The following is a 13,222-nucleotide window of genomic DNA, read 5'->3' on the forward strand; positions in this document are numbered from 1 at the left end:
CTTACCAGGAAATCCTAAGTAAGACTACGTTAGGAAACATGATTTGATCTACAGGATATCCAATTTTGCAGTAAAGAACTGTCCCATAATTTTTTTTTTTTAATAACAGCTAAAACGTCTCATCTTTTGAAGACATTAACTAAAGCAGCAAGCTGTTTGGATATGATGATAATGGTTTCTAATGCTTAGTAAATACAGTTGTTTGCCATTATTATGCTCATTTTAAAGGAAGCCTTTTCACTTGTTTTTAAACAAAAGAGAAATACAAAAATAAAGTCTCAAAGGAACTAAATGTTTAGATAAAGATATTAGAGACCAAACTAGAGATAAGATCAAGATGGAGATGTTGACAAAGAAAGAGACAGTAGTGGAGGCAGAGGGAGTATCAGACTGGGATGGCTGGAGACAGAGGCAGCAAAAAAAGACAAATTTCTACAGGTCAGCCAAAATGGATTAATAATAAACCCCAGAGTAACAATAATAAATAATAAGCCCCCAAAATAATTCCACCAGGACAATTTCTGAGAAATGCGTTATCAATCAAAACATGAGCTCCTCAGTAGAAAGATAGATTTTAATATATGATACAGAGACATCCTGAGTTAGTGAGTAAGTCAGCCACCAAATGCCACCGAATGTTTTTCTAGGCCCTGAGATTATAGTGAGGAACAAGTGTCTGGGCCCTCTAGGGACTTACAGTTTAGTAGTGAGGAATTGTTTAACAAACTCATAAAGAACTAAGCAAGATAATTTCAGCTATTGACCGTGCTCTGAGGAAGATAAAATAGTGTCATAAAAAGCAAATATGCATTTGATGGTGTGTAGTGCTGTGAGGAGATTGCTAATGTCAGGGTGGACAACTCTGAAATTTGAGCTGAGACCTGAATGTGAAGAAAGAATCAGCCACATAGTGATCTAGAGGAAGAGGGTTCCAATCAGATGGAGCAGAAACTACCAGGCTCTAAGATAGAAACTAGCTTGAACCTCAAGGCTTTGGAACATGTGGGTGGAATAAGTCAGGTAAGAACAATAGGCAAAGCCAGATCATTTAGGGCAGAGAGTAAAGAGCTTGCATTTTGCTTTAGTTGCAATGGGGAAGCTATTGAAGTGTTTTAAGCAAAGGAAAAAGGTGAATTTAGATTTTTTTCTAAAAATTCCTCTGCCTGCTGTCTGTGTGTCAAACTAATTACTGGATAGGCAGTGGTGGAAGCAGGGATACCAGTGAGTCTGTCACAATAGTCTGTCACTGTAGACCAGGTGATAGACATGGAGGCTTACTCTACAAGCAGGGAGATGATGAAAGTGATTGAATTCAGGATATATTTGGAGTGAATGGGACTAGCTGATGGATTAAGGAGTGACAAGACGAAAAAGAGAGATTAAAAACTGATTTCTTAGTTTTTGGCCTGAGCAGTTGGTGTGAGTGATAGTGCAGTCATGGTGACTTGAGAAGGACTTTGAGAGAAGTGAATTTGGCAGGGGTATCTAGTGTGGGGATAGAGAAAGGAAAGTAATACATCTGTTTGAACTTGTTAAGTTTCAGATGCCTAAGAGCAATCCTAAAGGAGGTATCAAGAATGGAGTCCAATATATAAGGTCTCTATGTTGAAAAATAAGGGGTATAGATGACATCTAAATTTAGTGAGGGTGCAGATAAGAAGAGAGGCAAAGACAGTGGCCTGTGGCACACCAAACTTAGAGAAGTGACAGACTGGGAAGAATCAACTGCTAAGATCAGAAAACAAGGCCTATGAGACTGAGAAGCCTAGAGGATGAGGTATTTCAAGAGGGAGCGAACAACTGTGCTGAAAGGTATGTAGAGGTGAGTCATATGTACACTGAAAATCAAACTTTTCAGCAAGAGTTCATCATTGATGATTGTTATAAAAGTTGTTTGGATGGATGGTGAGCTTCAAGGCTTGATTGGATAAGAAAATGTAAAGTGAATAATTTTTTTTTTTTTTTTTTTAAGTTCAGAGGCTCACTTTGTCGCCCAGGCTGAAGTGCAGTGGGGAGATCTTGGCTCCCTGCAACCTCTGCCTCCCAGGTTCAAGCAATTATCATGCCTCAGCCACCTGAGTAGCTGACATTACAGGCATACACCACCAAGACTGACTAATTTTTGTATTTTTGGTAGAGACAGAGTTTCACATGTTGGCCAGGCTGGTCTTGAACTCCTGGCCTCAAGTGATTAGCCCAACTTGGCCTCACAAGGTGATGAGATTACAGGTGTTAGCCACCACGCTCGGCCAAGAAATGAAGATTTTAAGTATAGATAAATCCCAGGCTTGTACTGAAAAAAAAATTCTGTATGGAATACAAGCTGAAGGAGGAAAGTACATGATACTAAGAATATCTGTAAGCTGATGGGAGGTCTCAGGATAGAGAGAGACTGCTGATACAGATTCTAGAACAAGGTCATTGGGGAGGTAAGAAAGAGGAATGAAAAAACCCCTGATCATCTATATAATTGAAACTTTGCAAACAACTTCTCCTATTCTGTATGTTGTCTGTTTACTCTGTTGATAGTTACTTTTGCTGTGCAGAAGCTCTTTGGCTTAATTAGATCCCATTTGTCAATTTTCGCTTTTGTTGCAATTGCTTTCGGCATCTTCATCATGAAATCTTTGCCCATGCCTATGTCCTGAATGGTACTGCCAAGGTTTTCTTTTTTCTAGGGTTTTTGTAGTTTGGGGTTTTACACTGAGGTCTTTAATCCATCTTGAGTTGATTTTGTATATGGTGAAAGGTAGGGGCCCAGTTTCAATTTTCTGCATATGGCTAGGCAAGTTCTCACTTACAAGTGGGAGCTAAATGATGAGACTACATGAACACATAGAGGGGAACAACACACACAGCAGCCTACTGAACAGCAGGAGGAGGGAGAGGATCAGGATAAACAACCAATGGGTACTAGACTTAATACGTGGGTGATGAAATAATCTGTACAATAAATCCCCATGACACATGTTTACCTATGTAACAAACCTGCACATCCTGCACATGTACCCCTGAACCTAAAAGTTAAAAAAAAGAAGAAGAAAGAAAGTTGGCAGGCACTTCAGAAACTAATTCTGGGCCGACCTCACTTACATTCGTAGTAATCTGAGCTTTATTTCCCTGTTTAAAAAAAATAAGCATTTCCACATTTCTAACATATACCCTTAGTGGAGAATCTGGGGCAAGAAGAGAGGAGAAGTTTTGCTGTAGTTGTCCATGTTTCCTTCTCCCATCCTCCATGCCATGAGTAATTGTGTCTCTAACTTCAAGTAAACGGAAACCTAATTGCTTTCTCTTTTATGCGAAATACTAAAGTAGTTTCTAGGATGCATAATGATAATAGATGTGTTATTTCAGCATTTAAAATCTTGATAAAGCTTCTGACATCTTTCTTTGTCTTCATCTTTCTCTTAACATTTTCTTCTTTATTCACTGTCATTTCCATTTTTACTTGATTATGATACCATTCTATGTGGACCACTGAAATTTCCAAGTCGTGTCTCCAGTTCTGTAATGGTACCTCACTTTAGGCAGCAGACAAATAACTGAAAGGTTGACACAATATTGATACATTCCTATATTGAATTATTTTAAATATACATCAGTTTTGAGCATTTAAACAAATTATATTATGAATAATTTATAAAGCACAATAAATATTTTCCACACAACCATCTTTAGTATAAATTAAAGGACACACACTGAGTTTGCACACATCATGATTTGCCTGTATTTCCAGCCAGTGCCTCAGACACGTATACACTTGAGCAATTTTGTGAATTCTCTCAGCATTCAGGTTCCACTTTTCTGACTGACATCAGAGAAGATGTGTGCCATCTGATAGAATAAGATTTTATGGGAAAGCAAACCATAATTACTCTTGCCTCTAGGTAGAAACCATATTAGTCAACTTGGAAGGAAAATGACTCATAAAAAATAGACATACTCTTCAGTCAAAGGTCAGCGTTCTTCCTGTAAATCTAAACTACACATCACCACTTATTCATTTATTCATTCACTCAACAAATCTCTTTTGTGAGTCTGTTATTTTTCAGACACTGTTATTTGGAATTTTACTATACAAAACAGCATCTCTGTCTTCTGAACAGTCCAGGGAAGGAGAGAGGTGAGTAGACTAATAATGACTATACCACGTAATAAGTTATTGGGGGTTGTACAGAGGGTGATGGGGCAGAAGACGAAGAGAGACAGGTAATACACCTTGGGAGTGAGGCAGGAAAGGGATGTTTAACTACATAAGAAACCTGTACACAGCCTTAAAAGTTAACTGGGAGTTTGCGATGCAAAAAAGGAGGCAAGGCAAGTTCTGGGCAGAGAAAATGACTTAACTTGTGGATGTAGAGACAAGAGAGCTTGGGGAATTCCAAGTTTTTTTTGGAATGGCTTTGAAGATCATCAGAAACTAAGATATATTTAGCAATTGAACAAACAGGACAAGAAACACTACTGTTGTGCTTTGAAGAAGAGAAGCACGAGAGCTAGAATACAGGGGGATATATTAACAGTCTGCTCTGATGGCTCATGCATAGTCTGGGAAGGGAGGCAAGAGATCATGAGTCTTCAGGCTTGTCCATGACCCAGACAAGAAATATATAAAATAAATCATCAGTGTTATGAATTTAGCATTTTGAGATGCTAGACTATGATATAAAGGCTGGTTAGCAATTCTCTCTTTATCCAGAAATACAGTCATGTGCTGCATAACATTCATAGACCACATATACAACAGTGATTCTACAAATTATAACGAAGCTGAAGAAAACCTATCACCAAGTATTTACTATACTTTACTGTTTATTGTTATTTTAGAGTTTATTCCTTCTACTTTTTTTTTCTTTTTTTTTTTTTATTACACTTTAAGTTCTAGGGTACATGTGCATAATGTGCAGGTTTGTTACATATGTATACTTGTGCCATGTTGGTGTGCTGCACCCATCAACTCGTCAGCACCCATCAATTCATCATTTATATCATGCATAACTCCCCAATGCAATCCCTCCCCCCTCCCCCCTCCCCATGATAGGCCCCACTGTGTGATGTTCCCCTTCCCGAGTCCAAGTGATCTCATTGTTCAGTTCCCACCTATGAGTGAGAACATGTGGTGTTTGGTTTTCTCTTCTTGTGACAGTTTGCTAAGAATGATGGTTTCCAGCTGCATCCATGTCCCTACAAAGGACGCAAACTCATCCTTTTTTATGGCTGCATAGTATTCCATGGTGTATATGTGCCACATTTTCTTAATCCAGTCTGTCACAGATGGACACTTGGGTTGATTCCAAGTCTTTCCTATTGTGAATAGTGCTGCAATAAACATACGTGTGCATGTGTCTTTGTAGTAGACTAATTTATAATCCTTTGGGTATATACCCAGTAGTGGGATGGCTGGGTCATATGGTACATCTAGTTCTAGATCCTTGAGGAATTGCCATACTGTTTTCCATAATGGTTGAACTAGTTTACAATCCCACCAACAGTGTAAAAGTGTTCCTATTTCTCCACATCCTCTCCAACACCTGTTGTTTCCTGATTTTTTAATGATTGCCATTCTAACTGGTGTGAGATGGTATCTCATTGTGGTTTTGATTTGCATTTCTCTGATGGTGAGTGATGATGAGCATTTTTTCATGTGTCTGTTGGCTGTATGAATGTCTTCTTTTGAGAAATGTCTGTTCATATCCTTTCCCCACTTTTTGATGGGGTTGTTTTTTTCTTGTATATTTGTTTGAGTTCTTTGTAGATTTTGGATATTAGCCCTTTGTCAGATGAGTAGATTGCAAAAATTTTCTCCCATTCTGTAGGTTGCCTGTTCACTGTGATAATAGTTTCTTTTGCTGTGCAGAAGCTCTTTAGTTAATTAGATCCCATTTGTAAATTTTTGCTTTTGCTGCCGTTGCTTTTGGTGTTTTAGACATGAAGTCCTTGCCCATGCCTATGTCCTGAATGGTACTACCTAGGTTTTCTTCTAGGGTTTTTATGGTATTAGGTCTAACATTTAAGTCTCTAATCCATCTTGAATTAATCTTCGTATAAGGAGTAAGGAAAGGATCCAGTTTCAGCTTTCTACTTATGGCTGCCAATTTTCCCAGCACCATTTATTAAATAGGGAATCCTTTCCCCATTTCTTATTTCTCTCAGGTTTGTCAAAGATCAGATGGCTGTAGATGTGTGGTATTATTTCTGAGGACTCTGTTCTGTTCCATTGGTCTATCTCTGTTTTGGTACCAGTACCATGCTGTTTTGGTTACTGTAACCTTGTAGTAGAGTTTGAAGTCAGGTAGCGTGACGCCTCCAGCTTTGTCCTTTTGACTTAGGATTGTCTTGGCAATGCGGGCTCTTTTTTGGTTCCATATGAACTTTAAAGCAGTTTTTTCCAATTCTGTGAAGAAACTCATTGGTAGCTTGATGGGGATGGCATTGAATCTATAAATAACCTTGGGCAGTATGGCCATTTTCACGATATTGATTCTTCCTATCCATGAGCATGGTATGTTCTTCCATTTGTTTGTGTCCTCTTTTATTTCACTGAGCAGTGGTTTGTAGTTCTCCTTGAAGAGGTCCTTGACATCCCTTGTAAGTTGGATTCCTAGGTATTTTATTCTCTTTGAAGCAATTGTGAATGGAAGTTCATTCCTGATTTCGCTCTCTGCTTGTCTGTTACTGGTGTATAAGAATGCTTGTGATTTTTGCACATTAATTTTGTATCCTGAGACTTTGCTGAAGTTGCTTATCAGCTGAAGGAGATTTTGGGCTGAGACAATGGGGTTTTCTAAATATACAATCATGTCATCTGCAAACAGGGACAATTTGACTTCTTCTTTTCCTAACTGAATACCCTTGATTTCTTTCTCTTGCCTGATTGTCCTAGCCAGAACTTCCAACACTATGTTGAATAGGAGTGGTGAGAGAGGGCATCCCTGTCTTGTGCCAGTTTTCAAAGGGAATTTTTCCAGTTTTTGCCCATTCAGTATGATATTGGCTGTGGGTTTGTCATAAATAGCTCTTATTATTTTGAGGTATGTTCCATCAATACCGAATTTATTGAGCGTTTTTAGCATGAAGGGCTGTTGAATTTTGTCAAAAGCCTTTTCTGCATCTATTGAGATAATCATGTGGTTCTTGACTTTGGTTCTGTTTATATGCTGGATTATGTTTATTGATTTGTGAATGTTGAACCAGCCTTGCATCCCAGGGATGAAGCCCACTTAATCATGGTGGATAAGCTTTTTGATGTGCTGCTGAATCCTGTTTGCCAGTATTTTATTGAGGATTTTTGCATCGATGTTCATCAGGGATATTGGTCTAAAATTCTCTTTTTTTGTTGTGTCTCTGCCAGGCTTTGGTATCAGGATGATGTTGGCCTCATAAAATGAGTTAGGGAGGATTCCCTCTTTTTCTATTGATTGGAATAGTTTCAGAAGGAATGGTACCAGCTCCTCCTTGTACCTCTGGTAGAATTCAGCTGTGAATCCATCTGGTCCTGGACTTTTTTTGGTGGGTAGGCTATTAATTGTTGCCTCAATTTCAGAGCCTGCTATTGGTCTATTCAGGGATTCAACTTCTTCCTGGTTTAGTCTTGGGAGAGTGTAAGTGTCCAGGAAATTATCCATTTCTTCTAGATTTTCTAGTTGATTTGCATAGAGGTGTTTATAGTATTCTCTGATGGTAGTTTGTATTTCTGTGGGGTCGGTGGTGATATCCCCTTTATCATTTTTTATTGCATCTATTTGATTCCTCTCTCTTTTCTTCTTTATTAGTCTTGCTAGTGGTCTGTCAATTTTGTTGATCTTTTCAAAAAACCAACTCCTGGATTCATTGATTTTTTGGAGGGTTTTTTGTGTCTGTATCTCCTTCAGTTCTGCTCTGATCTTGGTTATTTCTTGCCTTCGGCTAGCTTTTGAATGTGTTTGCTCTTGCCTCTCTAGTTCTTTTAATTGTGATGTTAGAGTGTCAATTTTAGATCTTTCCTGCTTTCTCTTGTGGGCATTTAGTGCTATAAATTTCCCTCTACACACTGCTTTAAATGTGTCCCAGAGATTCTGGTATGTTGTATCTTTGTTCTCATTGCTTTCAACGAACATCTTTATTTCTGCCTTCATTTCATTATGTACCCAGTAGTCATTCAGGAGCAGGTTGTTCAGTTTCCATGTAGTTGAGCGGTTTTGATTGAGTTTCTTAGTCCTGAGTTCTAGTTTGACTGCACTGTGGTCTGAGAGACAGTTTGTTATAATTTCTGTTCTTTTACATTTGCTGAGGAGTGCTTTACTTCCAATTATGTGGTCAATTTTGGAATAAGTGCGATGTGGTGCTGAGAAGAATGTATATTCTGTTGATTTGGGGTGGAGAGTTCTATAGATGTCTATTAGGTCCGCTTGGTGCAGAGATGAGTTCAATTCCTACATATCCTTGTTAATTTTCTGTCTCGTTGATCTGTCTAATGTTGACAGTAGAGTGTTGAAGTCTCCCATTATTATTGTATGGGAGTCTAAGTCTCTTTGTAAGTCTCTAAGGACTTGCTTTATGAATCTGGGTGCTCCTGTATTGGGTGCATATATATTTAGGATCGTTAGCTCTTCCTGTTGAATTGATCCCTTTACCATTATGTAATGGCCTTCTTTGTCTCTTTTGATCTTGGATGGTTTAAAGTCTGTTTTATCAGAGACTAGGATTGCAACCCCTGCTTTTTTTTTGTTCTCCATTTGCTTGGTAGATCTTCCTCCATCCCTTTATTTTGTGCCTATGTATGTCTCTGCATGTGAGATGGGTCTTGACTCTTTATCCAGTTTGCCAGTCTATATCTTTTAATTGGAGCATTTAGTCCATTTACATTTAAGGTTAATATTGTTATGTGTGAACTTGATCCTGCCATTATGATATTAACTGGTTATTTTGCTCGTTAGTTGATGCAGTTTCTTCCATTTTGCAATGGCTGATACCGGTTGTTCCTTTCCATGTTTAGGGCTTCCTTCAGGGTCTCTTGTAAGGCAGGCCTAGTGGTGACAAAATCTCTAAGCATTTGCTTATCTGTAAAGGATTTTATTTCTCCTTCACTTATGAAACTTAGTTTGGCTGGATATGAAATTCTGGGTTGAAAATTCTTTTCTTTAAGAACGTTGAATATTGGCCCCCACTCTCTTCTGGCTTGTAGAGTTTCTGCCGAGAGATCTGCTGTTAGTCTGATACCCTTTGTGGGTAACCCGACCTTTCTCTCTGGCTGCCCTTAAGATTTTTTCCTTCATTTCAACTTTGGTGAATCTGGCAATTGTGTGTCTTGGAGTTGCTCTTCTGGAGGAGTATCTTTGTGGCGTTCTCTGTATTTCCTGAATTTGAATGTTGGCCTGCCCTACTAGGTTGGGGAAGTTCTCCTGGATGATTTCCTGAAGAGTGTTTTCCAACTTGGTTCCATTTTCCCCCTCACTTTCAGGCACCCCAATCAGATGTAGATTTGGTCTTTTTACATAATCCCATACTTCTTGCAGGCTTTGTTCATTTCTTTTTCTTCTTTTTTCTTTTGGTTTCTCTTCTCGCTTCATTTCATTCATTTGATCCTCAATCGCTGATACTCTTTCTTCCAGTTGATCGAGTCGGTTACTGAAGCTTGTGCATTTGTCACGTATTTCTCGTGTCATGGTTTTCATCTCTGTCATTTCGTTTATGACCTTCTCTGCATTAATTATTCTAGCTGTCAATTCTTCCACTCTTTTTTCAAGATTTTTAGTTTCTTTGCGCTGGGTACGTAATTCCTCCTTTAGCTCTGAGAAGTTTGATGGACTGAAGCCTTCTTCTCTCATCTCGTCAAAGTCATTCTCTGACCAGCTTCGATCCGTTGCTGGCGATGGGCTGCGCTCCTTTGCAGAGGGAGATGCACTCTTACTTTTTGAATTTCCAGCTTTTCTGCCCTGCTTTTTCCCCATCTTTGTGGTTTTATCTGTCTCTGGTCTTTGATGATGGTGACGTACTGATGGGGTTTTGGTATAGGTGTCCTTCCTGTTTGATAGTTTTCCTTCTGACAGTCAGGACCCTCAGCTATAGGTCTGTTGGAGATTGCTTGAGGTCCACTCCAGACCCTGTTTGCCTGGGTATCAGCAGCAGAGGTTGCAGAAGATACAATATTGCTGAACAGCAAGTGTACCTGTCTGATTCTTACTTTGGAAGCTTCCTCTCAGGGGTGTACTCCACCCTGTGAGGTGTGGGGTGTCAGACTGCCCCTAGTGGGGGATGTCTCCCAGTTAGGCTACTCAGGGGTCAGTGACCCACTTGAGCAGGCAGTCTGTCCGTTCTCAGATCTCATCCTCCATGTTGGGAGATCCACTGCTCTCTTAAAAGCTGTCAGACAGAGTCATTCGCGTCTGCTCAGGCCTCTGCTGCTTCCCCTGTTGTTTTTTTAGCTGAGCCCTGCCCCTAGAGGTGGAGTCTATAGAGACAGGCAGGTTTCCTTGAGCTGCTGTGAGCTCCACCCAGTTCAAGCTTCCCAGCAGCTTTGTTTACCTACTTAAGCCTCAGCAATGGCGGGCGCCCCTCCCCCAGCCTCGCTGCTGCCTTGCGGTTAGATCGCCGCAGACTGCTGTGTTAACAATGAGGGAGGCTCTGTGGGCGTGGGACCGTCCCGGCCAGGTGAGGGATATATTCTTCTGGTGTGCCCGTTGCTTAAAGCGCGGTATTGGGGTGGGAGTTACCCAATTTTCCAGGTGTTGTGTGTCTCAGTTCCCCTGGCTAGGAAAAGGGATTCCCTTCCCCCTTGCACTTCCCAGGTGAGGCGATGCCTCGCCCTGCTTCAGCTCTCGCTGGTCAGGCTGCAGCAGCTGACCAGCACCGATTGTCCGGCACTCCCTAGTGAGATGACCCCAGTACCTCAGTTGAAAATGCAGAAATCACCGGTCTTCTGTGTCGCTCTCGCTGGGAGTTGGAGACTGGAGCTGTTCCTATTCGGCCATCTTCTCCTTCTACTTTTTTTTTTAAGTTAATAGTAAAACAACCTCAGGCAGGTCCTTCAGGAGGTATTCCAGAAGGCAGCATTGTTATCATGGGCAATGACAGCACCATGCATTGTCATTGAAGACCTTCCAGTGGGAGAAGAGGTAGAGGTGGAAGTCAGTGACATGGATGATCCTGAACCTGTGTAGGCCTAGGCTAATGTCTGTTTGTATCTTTATTTTTAACAAAAAGGTTTAAAAAATAAAAAAAAATTAATATAAAAAAGCTTATAGAATAAAGATATAAAGGAAGAAAATATTTTTGTACAGCTCCACAATAAATTTTATACTGTATTATTTCAAGAGTCAAAAAGTTTTTTTAAAAAATTAGAGTTACGTTAAACTAATTTACTATTGAAGAAAGAAAACTTTCTAAAAAATTTAGTGTAGGCCAGGCATGGTGGCTCACACCTGTAATCCCAGCACTTTGGGAGGCCGACGTGGGCAGATCATGAGGTCAGGAAATTGAGACCATCCTGGTTAACATGGTGAAACCCCATCTCTACTAAAAATACAAAAAATTAGCCAGGCATGGTGGCACACACCTGTAGTCCCAGCTATTTGGGAGGCTGAGGCAGAAGAATTGCTTGAACCGAGGAGCCGGAGGTTATAGTGAGTCAAAGATCCTGCCACTACACTCCAGCCTGGGTGACAGAACAAGACTCTGTCAAATAAATAAATAAATATTGTGTAGCTTAAATGTACAGTGTTCAGATATGTCTAGATACCATTATGTTGTAATTGACTACAGTATTCATAGTAACATGCTGTTCAAGTCTGCAGCCTAGGGGCAATAGGTTATACTATGTAGCCTGGGGTGTAGTAGGTTATACCATCTAGGCTTGTGTAAGCACACACTATGATGTTCATATGATGAAATTACCTAATGACAGTACCCTCATCATTCAGTAACGCATGACTGTAATAAGGATCTCTCAAGGTTCCTGCTTTCTTTGTCAGTCTGTGCTCACTGGACTACTCTAGGAAACATAATAATGGTCTTTGGAAATTATTTCCATTTTAAAGCCTAAAAGCTTTTGGTGTAATATACAAGTATCTCAAAGAAAATAACACCAATAGATGCTAAGTAATGCTAACAAAATGAGCATATTAAATAGCAAACAATTTCAGACAGAAATAATTCCATGATTCTTACAGTAAATCTCACGTAAACCCAGAAAATGTATTTGACTAGATCTGGACATTTTTTGCATTAACTAGAGTAGTAATTAATGTTTCTGTCCTCATAAGACATGTGATTGTATGTTTGTCACAGTGGAGAAGAAAAATTATTAACTTCATAAATCAGTGTGTTCTTTATTCCTCTCTTATAAATGGCAATTATTTGTGGCTTAAGCATTACAGAGAGGTGTTAGAGTGTGCATGTTTTAGCTAAGCCAGAATCTTTCCTTTAAAATTCAGGAGGTAAAATTAACCACAGGTATCATTTATACATATTAAAATTAAGTCATACTCATTAAATATTAGATTGAAGACAGACCATCTCAATTCAACAAATTATTAACCTTTATAATAGAAAGAGAAATACCTCTAACTCACTCCTGCCCCTTTATCTGTGGCATTCTATAAACTGTACCAGAGTTTGAGATAGGTGAGCTTTGAGTTCCCTTCCAAACCAAATGACAAAGTCATAAGTGCACTAATTGGTTTCTGGTAGATTGTTGAAACTAAATATTTCTGCCCTGTGTGATTATACTGAGCTTCAGTGGATGCAGGCAATGAATGATTTGACAAGTGAGTTCACAACAAGGGCCAGATGCAACCCAAATGTTATATTTGAAAACTAGCCAACCAGGCATTTTTTTCATTTCTTATTCCATAACAATGCTCACATAGACTTTACTGAAAGACAACAGACCTGTTCATTCAGGATTCATCGTCCTGGGCCTGAGGTCCTCAGAGCTCAGAGCTTGAAGAACTTTTGAGTTTGATTACTAATTCATAGGAAAGTACTGCCTTTGTGACCAAAGACTTTAAGAACTAAATTCAACATTCCCAATGTCTCTTTACTTTCAACCATGATTTGAAAGGTACAAAGAGTTAACTATAGTGATGTACTCCACAATTAAAGTGAAATAAAATGTCATAGCAGCAAAGCATAATCATAATTGGTAGATCACAAGTTTTGAGATAAAGTGTTAAAATAGAAATGTATTGAGGTACTGCTTAATGTCTTGCTAATACTATTTCTAGTGTTAAACTGGTCAGTG

The 13,222-nt window shown here is 39.4% G+C and overlaps 1 protein-coding gene across 2 annotated transcripts in view; it reads left to right on the plus strand.

Moving 5' to 3' along the window:
- GRIN3A (glutamate ionotropic receptor NMDA type subunit 3A) overlaps positions 1–13,222 on the plus strand; it is a 179,856-nt gene that overhangs the window by 39,459 nt on the left and 127,175 nt on the right. The gene's annotated exons all lie outside the window — the stretch shown is intronic.

The sequence above is a fragment of the Rhinopithecus roxellana genome, chromosome 16, assembly GCF_007565055.1.
Source record: "Rhinopithecus roxellana isolate Shanxi Qingling chromosome 16, ASM756505v1, whole genome shotgun sequence".
Taxonomy (NCBI): Eukaryota; Metazoa; Chordata; class Mammalia; order Primates; family Cercopithecidae; genus Rhinopithecus; species Rhinopithecus roxellana.